Source organism: Dermacentor albipictus, chromosome 1 (genome assembly GCF_038994185.2).
Source record: "Dermacentor albipictus isolate Rhodes 1998 colony chromosome 1, USDA_Dalb.pri_finalv2, whole genome shotgun sequence".
Lineage (NCBI taxonomy): Eukaryota > Metazoa > Arthropoda > Arachnida > Ixodida > Ixodidae > Dermacentor > Dermacentor albipictus.
In genome coordinates, this window is record NC_091821.1 from 353,567,644 (window position 1) to 353,583,722 (window position 16,079).

The 16,079-nt window shown below is 47.2% G+C and overlaps 2 protein-coding genes across 2 annotated transcripts in view; one reads left to right on the forward strand and one right to left on the reverse strand.

Moving 5' to 3' along the window:
• Positions 1–9,269, reverse strand: part of kkv (hyaluronan synthase-like protein kkv) — a 95,688-nt gene extending 86,419 nt beyond the window's left edge. The window contains exon 1 of the mRNA XM_065452181.2: positions 9,097–9,269. The gene's annotated coding sequence lies outside the window, so the exon portion shown is untranslated. The remainder of the gene's footprint in view (positions 1–9,096) is intronic.
• Positions 1–16,079, forward strand: part of LOC135918572 (proton-coupled folate transporter-like) — a 147,722-nt gene that overhangs the window by 98,506 nt on the left and 33,137 nt on the right. The window lies entirely within an intron of this gene.

Consider the following 16,079-nt stretch of genomic DNA (forward strand, 5'->3'; position numbering starts at 1 on the left):
TCGTGTGCTCGGCTCACAATAACAACTTCGGTGAAGCATATTCGCACTTGTAGGCTGAGCACTCAAACCGTATTTCTCTACAGTGAAGAGCAACGTATCATGTGTCAGTCAAAGCCAATTCCCGATAACGAGCCGGCTCGATTGGCGTAACATCTACGTAATACAGGGTGTTTCAGCGAACACTTTCAAAAATCTTTAAATGTTGCCTGTGGTAGATATCATAATTCTATTTCATGAGCTGGTCTACTCGAAGCAGCGGACACTACTTGCACAAAAAAATTGAAATGCAAAATTGGCTAATTAACAAGAATTCACTAATTAACTTTTAAGCCCATTATCTTATGACCCATATTGTAATTTACAAATTCTAGCAGTGGACTTCGCAAAGCGGATCCACTTGGAACGAATTTTCAGGACGACACCAGTTTCGAGCTATAAATTTCCGAACTTTGCGGAGAAATGCACTTTCGTTCCAGTTACTTGTGTGCTTCAGTGCATGAAGCGACGTTTTGTTAACAAATTAATTGGAACGCCAATGCATTTCTGCGCAAAGTTCGGGAATTTATAACTCGAAACTGGTGTCATCTTGAAAATTCGTGTGGATCCGCCTTGCGAACCCCATGACTAGAATTCGTAAATAGAAATATGGGCCATAATGTAATTAGGTAAAAACTCAATGAGTCAATTTTTATTAATTAGTCGATTTTGCATTTCAATTTCTGTGTGCAAGCAGTGTCTGCCGCTTCGAGTAGATCGGCTCATGAACTAGAATTATGATATCTGCCACAGGCAACCTTTGAAAATTTTTGAAGGTGTTCCAAGAAACACCCTGTATAGGGCTTAAAGCAATACCATGTATTGGCAACATCAAGCTGTCCCACAGATTGCTATGATGTTTCGTCCTTCTTTTTCTATCTGTGCTCGTGCAATGCCCGCGCGCGCACATGTCGCTGTTGTAACACCTCACGTGGAAGATCCACCAATAATCGTGTACCAAAAGTATGCACAGCTATCAAAAGGGAAAGCAAGCCAGGCGAAAAACAGAACTGCCAGGCAAACCATCACGGAATAACTGACGCAATAGGGGCTTCTTAAAATGCCTCTGTGACATCAGCAAGATGACTGCGTTGCTCGCAAGCTCACGCTCATCACCTACCGTTACGCAGCAACGCACGTTGTGCGAGCAACTGCGAGTTCGGCGATCCCGTTTTTCTTGTTGTGACATACGGTACGAGTCACCAAGGAAGCAATCTCGGAGCCTTTCTCTTTCTTTTCTTGCTTTCTAATAACTGAGTGCAAGTGAGGATTAATTGTCTTTCTACGTCCACATACACGCGATCCTATACACATCGATGCGAGAAAGACACCGTTCCTCCGGTACACCGCCTGGCGCAACACAACGACGAATCTGGGCGACCCCTTTTACACCCCCCCCCTCCCCCTCCCTCGAAGCAGCGCGGCAGCATCGACGCAGCTTAAAGCGCTGTGACCACAGCGCCGCAGCTCGTGAGGCGTTTCAAAGTGTCGGGAAGTAACGGCTGTCCCGGATGAAAAAAAAAAAAAAAGACTGCCGTGGTTCCCGCAATGGCATAAGGCTCGTTCCGCCGGCACTTCCGGCAACGCTATCAGCCCATTGAAAGAGGCCCTTCGAGAGGTGCTTTGGAAACGGCGCTCTGCGAGACAAAGGTTTTCCGGTGACTCCTTACGCGTTCGATTGCGGGTGACCACTGGAATGTGCTATATATATACTTCTGGTTTTCGGTTTCTTTTTCACGTAAACGCCGTGGACCAATCGACTGAGGTCGCCAAAAATACAGCACATTTAGAGCTGTAGTTTCGCGCCGGCTACATTAAAGCCTAGTCTTTGAAATGGGTCATACTTTCTTTCTCTCTATCTTCTCACGTGTCCTTTATTTCTCATTATCTCCTTCTTGTACGCTTCCGCTGTCGTCACAGCTGCCATATGCTACCTATACACCTAGGTCTACTCAGCTGTTAATGGTGTCTCGGACCATGGATCATATATAATCGCCCACGCCGCTGGCTAGTCCTTAAGAACGATCAGTGAACTTAACAATTGTATCTTATTGTAAACAAGACCTTCGAACGCAAAAAAAAGAAAAGTCATGTTTAAATTGCTAAACCTTTGCACACAGTCGCCCGCAGAACTATTAGTCGACTGAGGAAACGGCAGCCAGCGAGTCAAGCACTGCGCAGCTTCAGAATCGCCCAACCAGTCCTCCGTAACAAAGCCTAATCAACCTACTGCAAGTGTCAAGGACACTCGCAAAGCTATCGGTCTGCCGGGTCAAAAAGGAAGCTACGCGGCAAGCAATCCGCGAAGGCCTACCCCTCACGGCGCATACGGAAGACCGCTAAGCTGCCTCGGCGGCGGGCAAATGCTTCGCGGCGCGCGCAACAACCAGGCTTGCGCAGTAAGCTCCCGTCGCCGTCCCCTTATATATGTGTGTATACTCACTGAGACAAACGCAATGGGCCCACGTAGCACGCCTGGCTGAATGCCGCGATGAAGCCACCGAGCGCGGGCGGCCGGGGCCTCGTCCCACGGCATCGTGTACAACGAGGCGAGGCCTCGGAGTCTCTTCGCGAGCAGTGCAGGCAGCGTGCGGGGCTTGTTCGCCCCCGCCGCCACCGTCACGAGGCCGAGTCGGATGCACTCCGCACACACTTCGCTCACGCTGGAAGCCGCCTTCCTTGCGCGGCAACGCGGTGCACCCCCGCAAAACGCGACGCGCCATGTGTTACACGCCCGCGGAGAACGAACGGCCTTTTCTTCTATTGTCGCCCATGTCATTTGCCGCGATGCGCAAGCAGCCGATGCGCCCGCCTGCCTCCGGCTGGGAATGTGCCAGGAGAGACGCGCAGATTGAAAGGAAGAGAGAAGTGAAACATAGGAATGCGTGGGGGGCTCGCAGCGGGGAAGAAGGACGGGGAGAAAACGAGAAGCCGCGGCTGAAATGGTCGCAAAAGCCATGATATGTCGCTACGAGGAAGCGCGAGGAAGCCTATAGGCGTGTGGTTGGTTATGATCTCTCACGTCTGCTGACCGCGGTGTGTTAGTCGCGACGTCGTCGAGAAGGAAGGCGAATATTGCAATCGAGTTGACGCGAGACGAAGGTGGCAGCCAGAGCAGTGCTACATCGTAATGTAGCAGCTGTGGCTCTTCTTTGACGGCGTAAGTGCCCGCAAGTTCAAGGATATTCGCGAAGTTCGCGTCGCTTTGCGAGCTACACTGTTCGTGCTGTATACGTTCAATAAGAGTTCTATATTTAGAACATCAACACTAATGATATCAAATAATGATATCCAAGCCGTTAATTCAACAGTTTGGATGATCGAACAATTCGACCCCATGTCGAATAGCGAACGGCTTAGGCGATCTACTTGCAGGGTTCGCGATGACACGCCCTATAGTATCAGCAACAGAATTTGCCATACATGTTTCAGGCCTTTTTCCTTGCGGTCTTTACTTGAAAAACGAGATTCCTGAAATTCGCAACCCGGTAGGCGTCGGACAAAAAATACAAAGCCGTGTAACAACATATTCCTGTGTATTGCAACGGAAACAGTGGCCGACTCCTAGAGGTTTGAGCCGAACCCTGAGGGGGCGTTCGCTTCCAAATGAAAACCCATGATCTCTGCAGTATTCTGACCGCACCCACTTTAAATATACGCGTATATATACGCGTTTTCTTTGGTCTTCTGAAAACAGATTATTTCCAATAGGGGTCGGAAACAACGTGTCGACAAGTCTCTGGAGTGCAAGAGCCTCGCTGTGAGTAAACATTAACGAAGGAAAATCATAGGGGGGTTTAATATGCTTCTTCTGCAGGGCACATAGAAGGGGATAGAAGGGTGCACCAAAGTGTGTAGCAATCTAAATTCTGACTGTCTTTCTTTTCTCTTATATGGTCAAAACATGTGGTCACTGAGTTCTGAATTGTGAATAGAAATGGCGGAAAGCACGTGAATCGCTCTGATAACACGTCTTTCTTTTACGTCATGCTTGTTGTCAATAACCTGATATACTTATTGGTATCGACAGCAGCGTGGCTTATGAGAGGCATAAGCGCGATGAAGCAGCTATGGCTGCCATGCCGCACTCCACGGAGAAGGGAAAGTTCCTTTGTGCCGCCCTCGGTTAGAGAAACTGCGCTAGGTTTTGCTTGTGCCTAAAAAATGATATGCATATTTTTTTTCGTCTTAAAGGTTATTTGGAGGCCGCTATATCATACATGAAGCACACAAGAGCTCGAAGACAGTTCGATGTCCACGAGGTCCATCTGTAATATGCACGCGGTGCGGGCGTGCTTTTGCGATGTATCGGAGGGTCACGCATTTCACAGACGGATAACATTCGCCAGAATAATAAAGTGAATGCGCTGATCGACAGAATGACATTGCTTTCAGCACAGCGACTCGCTACCAGTCACTTTTGGTCTAGTCTCCGTGCCGTCTTCAGTGCGTCTCCAGTACGTGAGCGTAGACGGTTAGATCTAGAGCTGTTATTATTATGATAGCAATTATATGGACACTACAAGATCACTATTTCTCCATCGTCGTCTTTTCCCACAGCACATCAGACCGTATAAGACGCAACAAACAGATTAAGATGTAGCCTTTCCACGGGACTTTAGTAATACAGAAAATAAGTGGCCCTAAGCAGTCAGTGATTTTGAGCGATGCGCGCGTAGCAGTTATAGTTGCAGGGAAGAGCGCGGGTGGCGGAAAGAGGGTGAAGGGAATAAAGGTGTGTAAGATTACGTCAACATTGCCACCTGGGCACTATAAATGGCAGCGTCGCGGCTACCGTCATTGCCAAACAGCCCCGTAATACGAAAGAAATGCAAACACCCTGCACCACGCAGGTTCCGGGCGCACAAGTACGTACACATGTTGCGAATACGCAAGTATAACCGCGGGGAAAAGCGAAGGGAAGGGCACGCGTGGCTTGACACGGTGCTGGCCTCAGTGCGAAAGTAAACGCAAAGGGCACAGTCAAGCAGCATCACCACCACCATGCCCACGTACTGTATAGAGTGTGTCATCGTATATGGGGTCATCACCGTCGCACCCGGCACGCCGCAGCAACGGCCTCGTTCGCTCTGGTTCAGAGCCTTTGTGGCTTCGCTCACCCCCTCTCCACCGAATCAGCGCAGCCGGCGAAAATCACAGACGCCGGATTACGCGTCCCTCTTGGAATGTCGTCTCGTACCTGCCGGATGGCTGCAGCCTCTCGCGTGCGCAGTGCCTCTCGCCTCTCAAGAGTCTCAACGTGAGAGGCCTTCTTTTCTTTTTTCTTCTCTCGAGCAGCCTGCTTTCTATGCGCACTCCGTAGCGAACAGTCCAGCTGTGCAGTGTCCCTTCTTGGCTAGCCACGACTGCCCTTCAAGGTGAACTGGTTGATCCGCTAACCCGAACTGCCCCGCGGCATGCGACACCGTTAGCTTCGCTTTTCCTCCTGTCGTTCTCGACGCCGCCGAGGCAACCGTGTAGTCCCGGATGCCAGTGTCATCGAACACGGCACGCTCATAGCTGTGGGCGCGAATAATCGCGCTTCTCCTTTGCTGGACTCTGACGCGCTGTGTTTGTCGCCTCGGTCTAAAGATATATGCGTCCTTGGGCATAACGCGGGGAATGCGACACCCGTGGCGCCTCTGGATCGCGCACTCCTCGGAATTCTTTCCTTTTCCATTCTTTTGTTTCTTTATTTCGACCGTATGTCGCTTCTTTTTCTTCCCTCGGGGAGTCGGTCGGTCGAGCCTTGTCCTTCGCGTCAGAGAATGCGGTCGCGTCCGAGCGAGCTCTGTTGCATATATATATACGAGCACCGTTCCGGCGCGTGCATTTTTTACGGCCTGACTTGCTGAGCAAACTGTCGCCCCCTCCGACTGCGCGAAGATCGTGACAAGGGTCGCATACAAGACTAGAAGCGGGCGCTCATTTGCCACGCGTAACCCTTCTATACCGTGACAATGGATTCTTTGTCGGCCGGCCTGCTTTTGAGCCTTTTGTCGTCTCGCGTAAGTGATATTTGCCGCCATGACAGGACGGACTCCACGGTTACAAATAAAAATAAATATGTTCAAACAAAGGACAGCGACGGCAGGTATATTGAAGCCAAATCGACTGAGCGCGTTAAGTTGCCATCTATACCTGGCTACGCAACGCTTACACAACGAATCCTTCAAATGCCACTCAGCGCATGTCGCAAGGGTCGAAAAGCGAGGCCTTGCTAACACTATTTCATTTCAGGAGGGAACCGCTATACAGGTTTGCATTTGGCGTTGGTTGTTTTATCGCGTCATCTGAAGCTTTTATAAAGCAATATTTTCTTTTTATACAGCACAATACGCTATACGTTTCCCAATCGCCGCGCCTTGAAATAGCAAACTGACTCGCGTCGGCCGTAATGAAGCTTCTCTGCTGGGCTTCAAGCTCGACAGTCACTTTGTTCATATTGGTACTGCATTATTATTTGCATCGAAATAATTGTGTATCCTGGTATTTATTCGCAAAGTATACTTTGCGTATAAATATGTGCTCTTTCTCCCTCTCCTCCACATCCTTCATCCCCGCCCCTCCATCCCGCTCCCATGCGTGGGGTAGCGAACCGGTTGAGCTAAGCTGGTTAACCTCCCTGCCTTTCCTTCTCCACTTCTTCCTTCCTTCGTTCCTTACGCTGCCAATATTTCACTTGCACGTACCAGTTTGCTTTTTCTAGGTGCCTTTCTTTTAGCTAAATACAAGTAGGGCAGGTTAAAAGGGAAGTTAAATCTACAAAGAATCGGTGCATATCTCGATGGATGCTTCAGCTTGACGAAGCTGGCGAAGCCGTGCTGCCGTGAGCAAAATTTCTTCATTCATGAAATGAGGCGAACAGCATACGTACCTAATGCTTCTTAGGGTATATATGCCAGCGAAATTTCAATCGTCTCACTTGAATGTTCCTCTCCAGTTTACAAAAAGCTATTCATTACGCTTGTTGCTCCGCCTTTCACTTGCGCTCTCTTTTTGCTACTGCGGTATGCGAAGCTTGCCGACAGAGGCAAAAAGCCCCCGACATTCCACGTGCGCTGACGGCTGAGGATTGAGTCTCAGAGTCGATGTCAGCAACCCAAACAAAATGTTAATTCACCCTGTGACCCTGCGGGAATGACTCGTCGTTAACAAATAAAATATTTGACGCATGCGTTTGAATGGTATAGAATTAATACTCAGTCATTGTCGCACTGCCTTCTAGCTATCGATTATAGCTGAACGCGCGTGCCTTTATCGAGTCAACCTGACTACATGCTTTGATTGAATATTATTCAATTCAATATACGTGCTGAATTCTCTATTTCAACAAGCGAAAATGCCACAGTTATCCTCTGCTCCGTGTTTAGGGAGACGGTCAATTCGGTATCTTCTGGCTGTCGGAATGAAAATCGCGCCCCCAGCAAAAAGGAGGCAAAGACTATATTGTAGTACACGACCTCGCAATAAGGATGTTTCCCCAACTATGTAGAAGCACACACAACAGTTGCATTCCTTCCTCGAGATAAGCTAAATTGAGGGACCCTATCCACGCAACTTCTCTTGCACAACAGCCGTCCGCGATTGGCCATCACTACCACGATCGCATCGTTATCTGTTCGATCACTTTCATAAGGCGATGGGTGCCGGCGAATAAGAAAGCGTTCTCAAGCAAGATAAGTTTTCTGTAAATACGGGCCCTGAATTTCCGCTGGTGCGAAGATTTAGTGTGCGCTTTGTATGGTAGCTACGGTGGCTGTGTAGCGCCGGTTGTTGCATATTTGCCACCCGCTTACAGGGAATTATAAGTCAAATCAATTCGCAATAGGTGGTGTTATGTATAGCGGGCCCAAACTTAGCAGTAACTGTCTACCCTGAGTATCCAAAAGAAAAAAGAAAAAGGTATTGAGCAGACTGTTGATAGGCTCTGCGTGTGCACAGTACGATGGATAATGTATTTTCATGTACTTATCAAATTTCAATTTATTTCCGACGTCCAAGGTGTCCGAGTGGTAACTGTATAATCTCTTGTCATTGGTTGTTAGCTAAGAATCATAAAAGCTTTATTTTCCTTACCGTTGTGCGCTATAAAGTGGCTCCTGAACTTTGGGAAACGACGAAGGAGCGCGGGTGGAGGGGTACGGCTAGCTGCGCACGAAGTTAGCATTGTAGTAAATGGCGGCAACGGCTCCGCCTCGACGTCGCTTTCTGTGTGCGGCCGGAAAACTCACATTCATGTCACCGTTTACAGATGCATATCGACGTGGTCACTCTGTCATTGCGGCCATAGTGGTAGATGATAACCCTCGCTAATACATACCGAAAGTTGCGCAATATGACGAGATTTATTTATTTGGTTAATTAAAGATGACAAGGCTGTACGACTTAATGACTGAAAAGGACAATGATGGCATATACGTTGGTCTCGTTCGTCCCGTATAAAGCGAGAATCGGCTCGTGAGGAGCAATCATCTGGTCCATGCTGTATGCTAGAACTTCACCTCGATGACAGTATCCAGGCTAAATTCGCGATCGCCTGTCACTCGACGAAAGTGGTGCTGCGATCATTAGCGCACGCTCACTTCGTTTTTATCCGTCGAAGGAGACGCGACTGTCGGTCTGCTCCACGTCTCACGGTTCGACGACGTATACAGCAATGATTACTGTAATATTAAACGGAGAGCCTTTAAGACTATAGGAAATGCCGGAAGGGTACATTCAAGAATGGCAGGCTATGCATGAAGTGTACACACACGGACGACGCAATCACGCGGTCGTCGCTTGAGCCCAACGACGGGCAGCACACCGGCGACGGCTGATCACCGCAGGGTGGTGACCGTACCTTCATCCGGCTCCACCTTTGAAGGAGGCGCGGTTGTCACCCTCTGTACTCCGTGTTCGTCGGGCCGACACCGTGCTAACGAGTCGTATAGCTTCGACTGACACCGAATGAGAAACCGGCGACAGGTGTGCGGTCACATGACAGCAGGTTTCGCGCACGGACACCCGCGAGACCACAGAGTCGTGCCCCGTCCACACGCGTAGACGAGCTCTCACCTGGCTTTCGCGCTGGACGCGGGAGTAGCAGCGCTGGCCAGCCGCTCCGGAAAGGTAATCCAAAGAGTGGTTTCTCGGCGCGAGCGCAGAAAAGGGGGGAGCACTCAGGGATGCTTCGGCGGCAAACTGGTTGCTCCACGGGCGCTCATGACCGACTGGGCGACTCGAAGATCGGGGTCGCCGCGAGGAGTGCTCGTGACGTCACCGAGGCGTGCAGCGAGGGGGAGACAACAGGCGGCCCCTTCTACTTCTTTCTCGTGATAGCGAAGGAGGCGGTGTGGTGGTCCGGTGGTCGGGGGAGAAAGCGCGACCACGTCGTTGCACCGGCTCCTACGCGCGCCGGGGCTACGGAGCGGAGCGCTGATAGAGCCGCCTCGGTAAACGAGCTGCGGCTGTTCCATTACAGCGTTAACACCGCTTTTCTCTCTCTCTCTCTCAAAGGTATGCCTGCCGCCAAGGTAAGACTCGCGCGAAAGCTTCGGGCTCTGCGAGAGAAAGTGGTTCTACTGTGGTAATGCATTCGATGAGATGCCAGCGTGGAACATGCGTGAACGCTTCTAGTAACCGCTGGAGAAAGTGATTCTACTGGAAGATTAGTATCAGTGGGGGCCAGAACCGTTCACTATAACTTGCACTGCGATAAAGCAGGGATCATCTGAGAAGAGGAGAGCGGATCCGTTGTGGTGGTCGTCGGTCAACAAGTTAGCAAACTCTTTTCGATATTACAAGAAGTTGTATGAAATCGAAGATGATGGAAGTGCGGGTACAGTTCATCTGTTGCTCAGGGACGGTATTGTCAAAGGATCAATTTCGGCCGCATCACTTTCAGTACGTCTTGGTTGGCTGAAGCAGTGAAAATGGATATGACGAAAGAAGCGGCACGCCTCTGATCAGCGTTATTTTCTCGTCACGGAGTAACGGAGTGCTTGAGTTCGGCGCTTCAGTGAGGCGTCGCATTGGACGATACGCCGCTCAACTGAAGGTATCCCCGAAAGTAATTGATTCAAAGCATGGCCCAAGCATGCCGCTATCCAGACTGACATGCGGAGCCCTTCGAAACTACAAGCATTCTCTTATGAGAATGCGCTGAGGGACAAAAATGAGCCTTCACTGTGACTTACGAAACTGATGAAGCGCATACTGAATCGCGCCAGAGTGCTTCGATGTTTTAAGGCGCTAAAAACAAGACTGCAAGGAAGACCCCTTTAGTGCAAAGGCGTCCAGTATCATCAAATAAATCAAATCAAGAAAACAAGACCCTTGACGCGACAAAGTGGCGCAGGCTTTTACGATTTTCACATGGGTTAAAGTGAGAGAGAGAAAGAGCAAATGATAAATCAAAGGGGTTAACGTGAAGACAAGAAATATAAGATACAGCACAGTCTGGTTAACGAGTTCAAGAAAGATCTTCAAATGTTAACTTTTTCATTCAAATTTCCACGTGTTGTGAGGCTAACGAAGCTTCATACGGTGCTCGGCCTATACTTCACATTTTATTTAAGAAAACGAGAAGAAAAAATGAAAGGGAAAAGAAAGAATATTTAAGAAATAGCTCGAACAGGTTTGCTATGGAAGAAGCCGCTCCTATTAAAATAGGCTGCAATCAAATTTACTGCATTTTCTCATCTTTCTTTCTTCTATTTATTTTACGCATATCTATTTGTTCTTTATAGTAAGATTTTGTATATCACGTTGGTGACCTTCGGCAGAGCGCTGGAATTGAGGCAGCGAAAGCCTTCGCTGAGTATTTGCCACCTGTGAAGAGCCTATGAGCTCGTGTGAGTTTTGTTTTTTAAAACCTGTTTCGTAGCGACCACATTTCCATTTTTCTTCATTACATATTTTTTGCGGCAACAGGATTCGGCTCTGCAGCAACAGCGGTGATATAAAATACGGCACTGAAGTGAGGTTACTTTCCATGTAACATTTCTTAGTGCTATAGGATTTAAGTATTGAACGGACTGATGAAGCTGTACTTAAAGCCTTTCATCAGACAAATAAAATTTGCTTAAGAGTTAAGCGGGAACTCCACTCGAAAGGACGCATCGTTATATATATATATATATATATATATATATATATATATATATATATATATATATATATATATATATATATATATATATATGTGTGTGTGTGTGTGTGTGTGTGTGTGTGTGTGTGTGTGTGTGTGTGTGTGTGTGTGTGTATAAATGAACCACATTGAACGAACGGAAGAAGCACTGCATGAACGAGGCAGCTAAGTACATGTATATATTTAGTGTGAGCACTATTCATGCGCTTCATATTCTCGCCTGCAGTGTACATACTCATCATCACCGTTTTGGGGCCTGATGGTGGGGCTCTCACTCGAGAGATTAAAGAAGAGGCTGGCTGCCCAAACCTCGTCTGACAAAGGGTGGAGTGTGCGGTCCGGTCCCTTCGTCCTCTCGCTCCCGGTCTCTCTCCAGATTCACCTACGCTACATCCCAGGAGCTCCGCTCGGGTCGCTGCCTCTACTAACTGCACTCAACCATGTCGCAAGACCAGCAGACCAATACCACTACATCCACCTTGCCTGCGGGAACCCCTTCTTGGACAGCCACCACCTCTCAGTAGGACCCACCGGTGTTTGCTGGGCTTCCAGGTGACGACGTTGAAGACTGGTTGGAGCTATACGAGCGCGTGAGTGACTTTAACCACTGGAACGAATCAGCAAAACTTGCTCATGTCACCTTCTACCTAACCGGCGTTGCGAAAACATGGTTTTACAATCATGAGCTTGATTTCATCAACTGGAGCACCTTTAAACACCACCTACGCCAGATTTTCGCGAACTCGTCTGTCCGCTCCGATATCGCCAAGAAGAAGCTTGCTGAACGTATTCAGCACTCAGGCGAGTCGTACACCTCGTACATAGAAGTCGTCCTCGCCCTCTGCCGCCGCGTGAACACCTCGATGGCAGAGAGTGACCGTGCACGCCACCTGCTGAAGGGTATTGGGACTGTGGCATTCAATGCTCTTGTAGTGCTTAATCCCACTACCGTCGCAGACATAATCAGTACGTGTCAGCGTCTCGATGAGTTTCATATGCTCCGCCTGCACCCTGACACATCTGGTTTCAAGGTGTCCAACGACAGCGAGCTACGTGCCTTGATTCGCTCCATCGTCCATGAGGAACTGCACGCCCAAGCTTTGTCAAACCCTGCTGAGGTCCATCTGATGCCTCCTGGTGGCGGCCTATGCCATATAGTGAGGGAAGAGATAGCTGCCGTGACCTGCCCGCAAGTCCCGATCACGCACCCTATCCCTACACCAACATATGCTCAGGTTGTCTCTACAGCGCCACCCTCCCAGCAGCCACCACAACAGACACCTGCACCTGCACCGCCCTTGTCCCTGAATACTATCACTACAAGACCACTACCTGTTTCATCTTACAACGCATGGAGCCCACCTCGACCAGTTTGCTACTACTGCGGCATCCTACTACGCGTGCGGGGAAATTAGTGTGAGCAATATTCATACGCTTCATATTCTCACCTGTACATACTCATCATCGTTTCGGAGCCTGGTTGGTGGTGGGGCTCTCACTATATATATATATATATATATATATATATATATATATATATATATATATATATATATATATATATATATATATATATATAATGTTCAAAAGAACCTTACAGGCCCTATGGAAGGGCATAAAGTAAGGGGGGCACATTAAACAGTAAAAGGTATAAAAAGTACAAATTTCTAATAGGAACAGAGCTATAAAAATATTGAAGGCACTAGGAATACAAAGCAATATCTGAAGGCACATGAACACTTGTTACTGTTAACAGAGCAAAGGAATACCGTTTATGAAAATGATATACAACATGGCAAAAATGCACGATAACATACACTAGATTGGTCACTCGTGAACGGTATTAAATGGGAAAAGCATGAGTAACTGAGAGCGGAACGTGTCGGGATTAGATATGGAGGCTATGTTATCAGGGAGATCATTCCAGAGACGGATGGCACGTGGTAGTGCCGATGAATTAAATGCATTTGTTTTACCGTATATGCGCATGAAACTGAACTGATTATGTAATCTGCGTGAAAAAGAGTGGGGTATTTGTAGTTGCAACCGGGTTCGTTTATTAGTGTAAATATATTTGTGGAATAAGCACAGAAGAGCGATGTTACGGCGGATATCTAATGGCGGCAATAGTAGGTCTAGTTTAATTTGTGTAATGCTCGAGTAAATATATATATATATATATATATATATATATATATATAATTCGGCACGTGGAACAACAGAAAATAAATTTGACTAATTTTGGAATTAATAAATGAACTAGACTGAACGAACGGAAGAAGCAATGTATGAACCAGGCAGTACCACGTGACGAATTTTTTCTCATGAATGAGGAACCGAACTCTCAATACATCACGTAGCGATAGATTACGCACGTAGAATCCACTTCAACTTTCTCATGTTGATGGCACTCTCAGTGCGGGAGCCATGCACATTTTCAGAAGCTATTCCCAATGAAGCACCTGAAGTGTGTTTGACGTAACATACGCGCACATAATGAACCAGCGTTTCTCGAACACTTAACATCATCTAAGTTCTTAATGTGCACTGGACCGAGGAATGCACACATCTTGTGTGCTTAGATCTGTTTATAAAAAAAATCATTTCCACTTCAACTGTCCAGAAAGTTAGGCACAGTCGTATATGGTTAAAAAAAATAGAAAAAGAAGGAGAAGTGAAAAGAGATGCCACGAGAAGTTGACTTGTACTACTCCGATGTCATCGTCATCGTCGTCGTCGTCATCATCATCATCATCATCATCATCATCATCATCATCATCATCAGCAGCAGCAGCAGCAGCAGCAGCAGCAGCAGCAGCAGCCTATTTTATGTCCACTGCAGGACGAAGGCTTCTCCCTGCGATCCCCAATTACCCCTGTCCTGCGCCAACCGATTCCAATTAGCACCCGTAAATTTCCTAATTTCGTCGCGCCATCTAGTCTTCTTCCGTCCTTTACTGCGTTTCTCTTCTCTTGGTACCCATTCTGTCACCCTAATGGTGCAACGGTCATCCAATCTGCGCATTACATGGCCTGCCCAGCGCCATTTCTTTCTCTTAATGTCTATTAGAATATCGTCTACACCAGTTTGCTCTCTGATCCAAACCGCTCTCCTTTTGTCTCTTAAAGTTATGCCTCGCATTCTTCGTTCCATTGCTCTTTGAGGTCCTTAACTTGTTCTCAAGCTTCTTTGTCAGTCTCCAAGCCTCTGCCCCATATGTCAGCACCGGTAAAATACACTGATTGTGTACTTTCCTTTTCAATGATAACAGTAAGCTTTTAGTCAGGAGCTCACGATGTCTGCCGTATGCGATCCAACCCATTTTTATTCTTCTGTGAGTTTCCTTCTCACGGTCAGGGTGCCCTGTGATTAGTTGACCTAGGTAAACGTACTCCTTCACAGACTCTAGAGGCTGACTTGCGATCTTGAACTCTTCCCTTGCCCGGTGATTTATCATGATCTTTGTCTTCTGCATATTAATCTTCAACCCCACTCTTACACTCTCCCTGTTAAGGTCCTCAATCATTTGTTGCAACTCGTCCGCAGTGTTGCTGAAAAGAACAATGTCATTGGTAAACTGAAGGTTGCTCAAGTATTTGCCGTCGATCCTTACTCCTAAACCTTCCCAGTTTAATAGCTTGAATACTTCTTCCAAAAATATTATGAGTCTTTACGTGCCAAAACCACTTTTCTGATTACGAGGCACGCCGTAGTGGAGGACTCCGGAAAATTTCGACCACCTGGGGATCTTTAACGTGCTCCTAAATCTAAGTACACGGGTGGTTTCCAATTTCGCCCCCATCGAAATGCGGACCGTGGCCGGGATTCGATCCCGCGACCTCAGCAGCCCAACACCATAGCCATTGAGCAACCACGGCGGGTACTTCTTCCAAGCACGCAGTGAATAGCATTGGATAGATTGTGTCTCCTTGTCTGACCCCTTTCGTTATAGGTATCTTTCTACTTTTTTTGTGTGTAGAATTAAGGTGGCTGTAGAATCTGTCGATATCTTTTAGGGTATTTACGTAAGCGGTCTGTTTTCCTTGGTTACGCAATGCCTCTGAGACTGCTGGTATCTCTACTGAATCAAATGCTTTTTCGTAATCTATTAAACTCATATAGAGAGGATGATTGTACTCTGTGGATTTGTCGATTACTTGATTAATGACATGGATGTGATTCATTGTAGAGTATTCCGTCCTGAAGCCAACCTGTTCCCTTGGTTGACTAAATTCCAGTGTTGCCCTTATTCTATTGGAGATTATTTTGGTAAATATTTTATATAATACTGGGAGTAAGCTAATCGGCCTATAATTTTTCAGTTCTCTAACGCCTCCCTTTTTGTGGATTAGTATAATATTTGCATTCTTCCAGTTTTCTGGGACCCTTGCAGTCGATAGACATTTCGTATAGGAAGCCGCCAGTTTTCCTAGCATTATATCGCCTCCATCTTGGATTAAATCGACTGTTATTCCATCCTCTCCTGCCGCTTTTCCCTGTTTCATGTCTTGCAAGGCTCTTCTGACCTCACCCTTAGTTATAGGAGGAGTTTTTGTATACTGTTCATTATTGTTTCGAATAGAGTACTCCTGAGTCCTCTGGGTGCTGTACAGGTCAGTATAGAGTTCTTCCGCTGCCTTTATTATACTGTCGAGACTGCTGCTGATATTACACTGCTTATCTTTCAGTGCATACATCTTGGTTTGTCGTATATGCCAAGTTTCCTTCTCACTGATTTCAGGCTGCGTCCATTTTTTTTACGGCTTCTTCAGTCTTTCTCACGTTATAATTTCGAATATCACTTATTTTTGTTTTGTTAATCAGTTTTAACAGTTCTGCCAATTCTATCATCTCTTGAATTGGACGATTTCATTCTTTGTCGTTTCTTTATTAGGTCCTTTGTTTCTT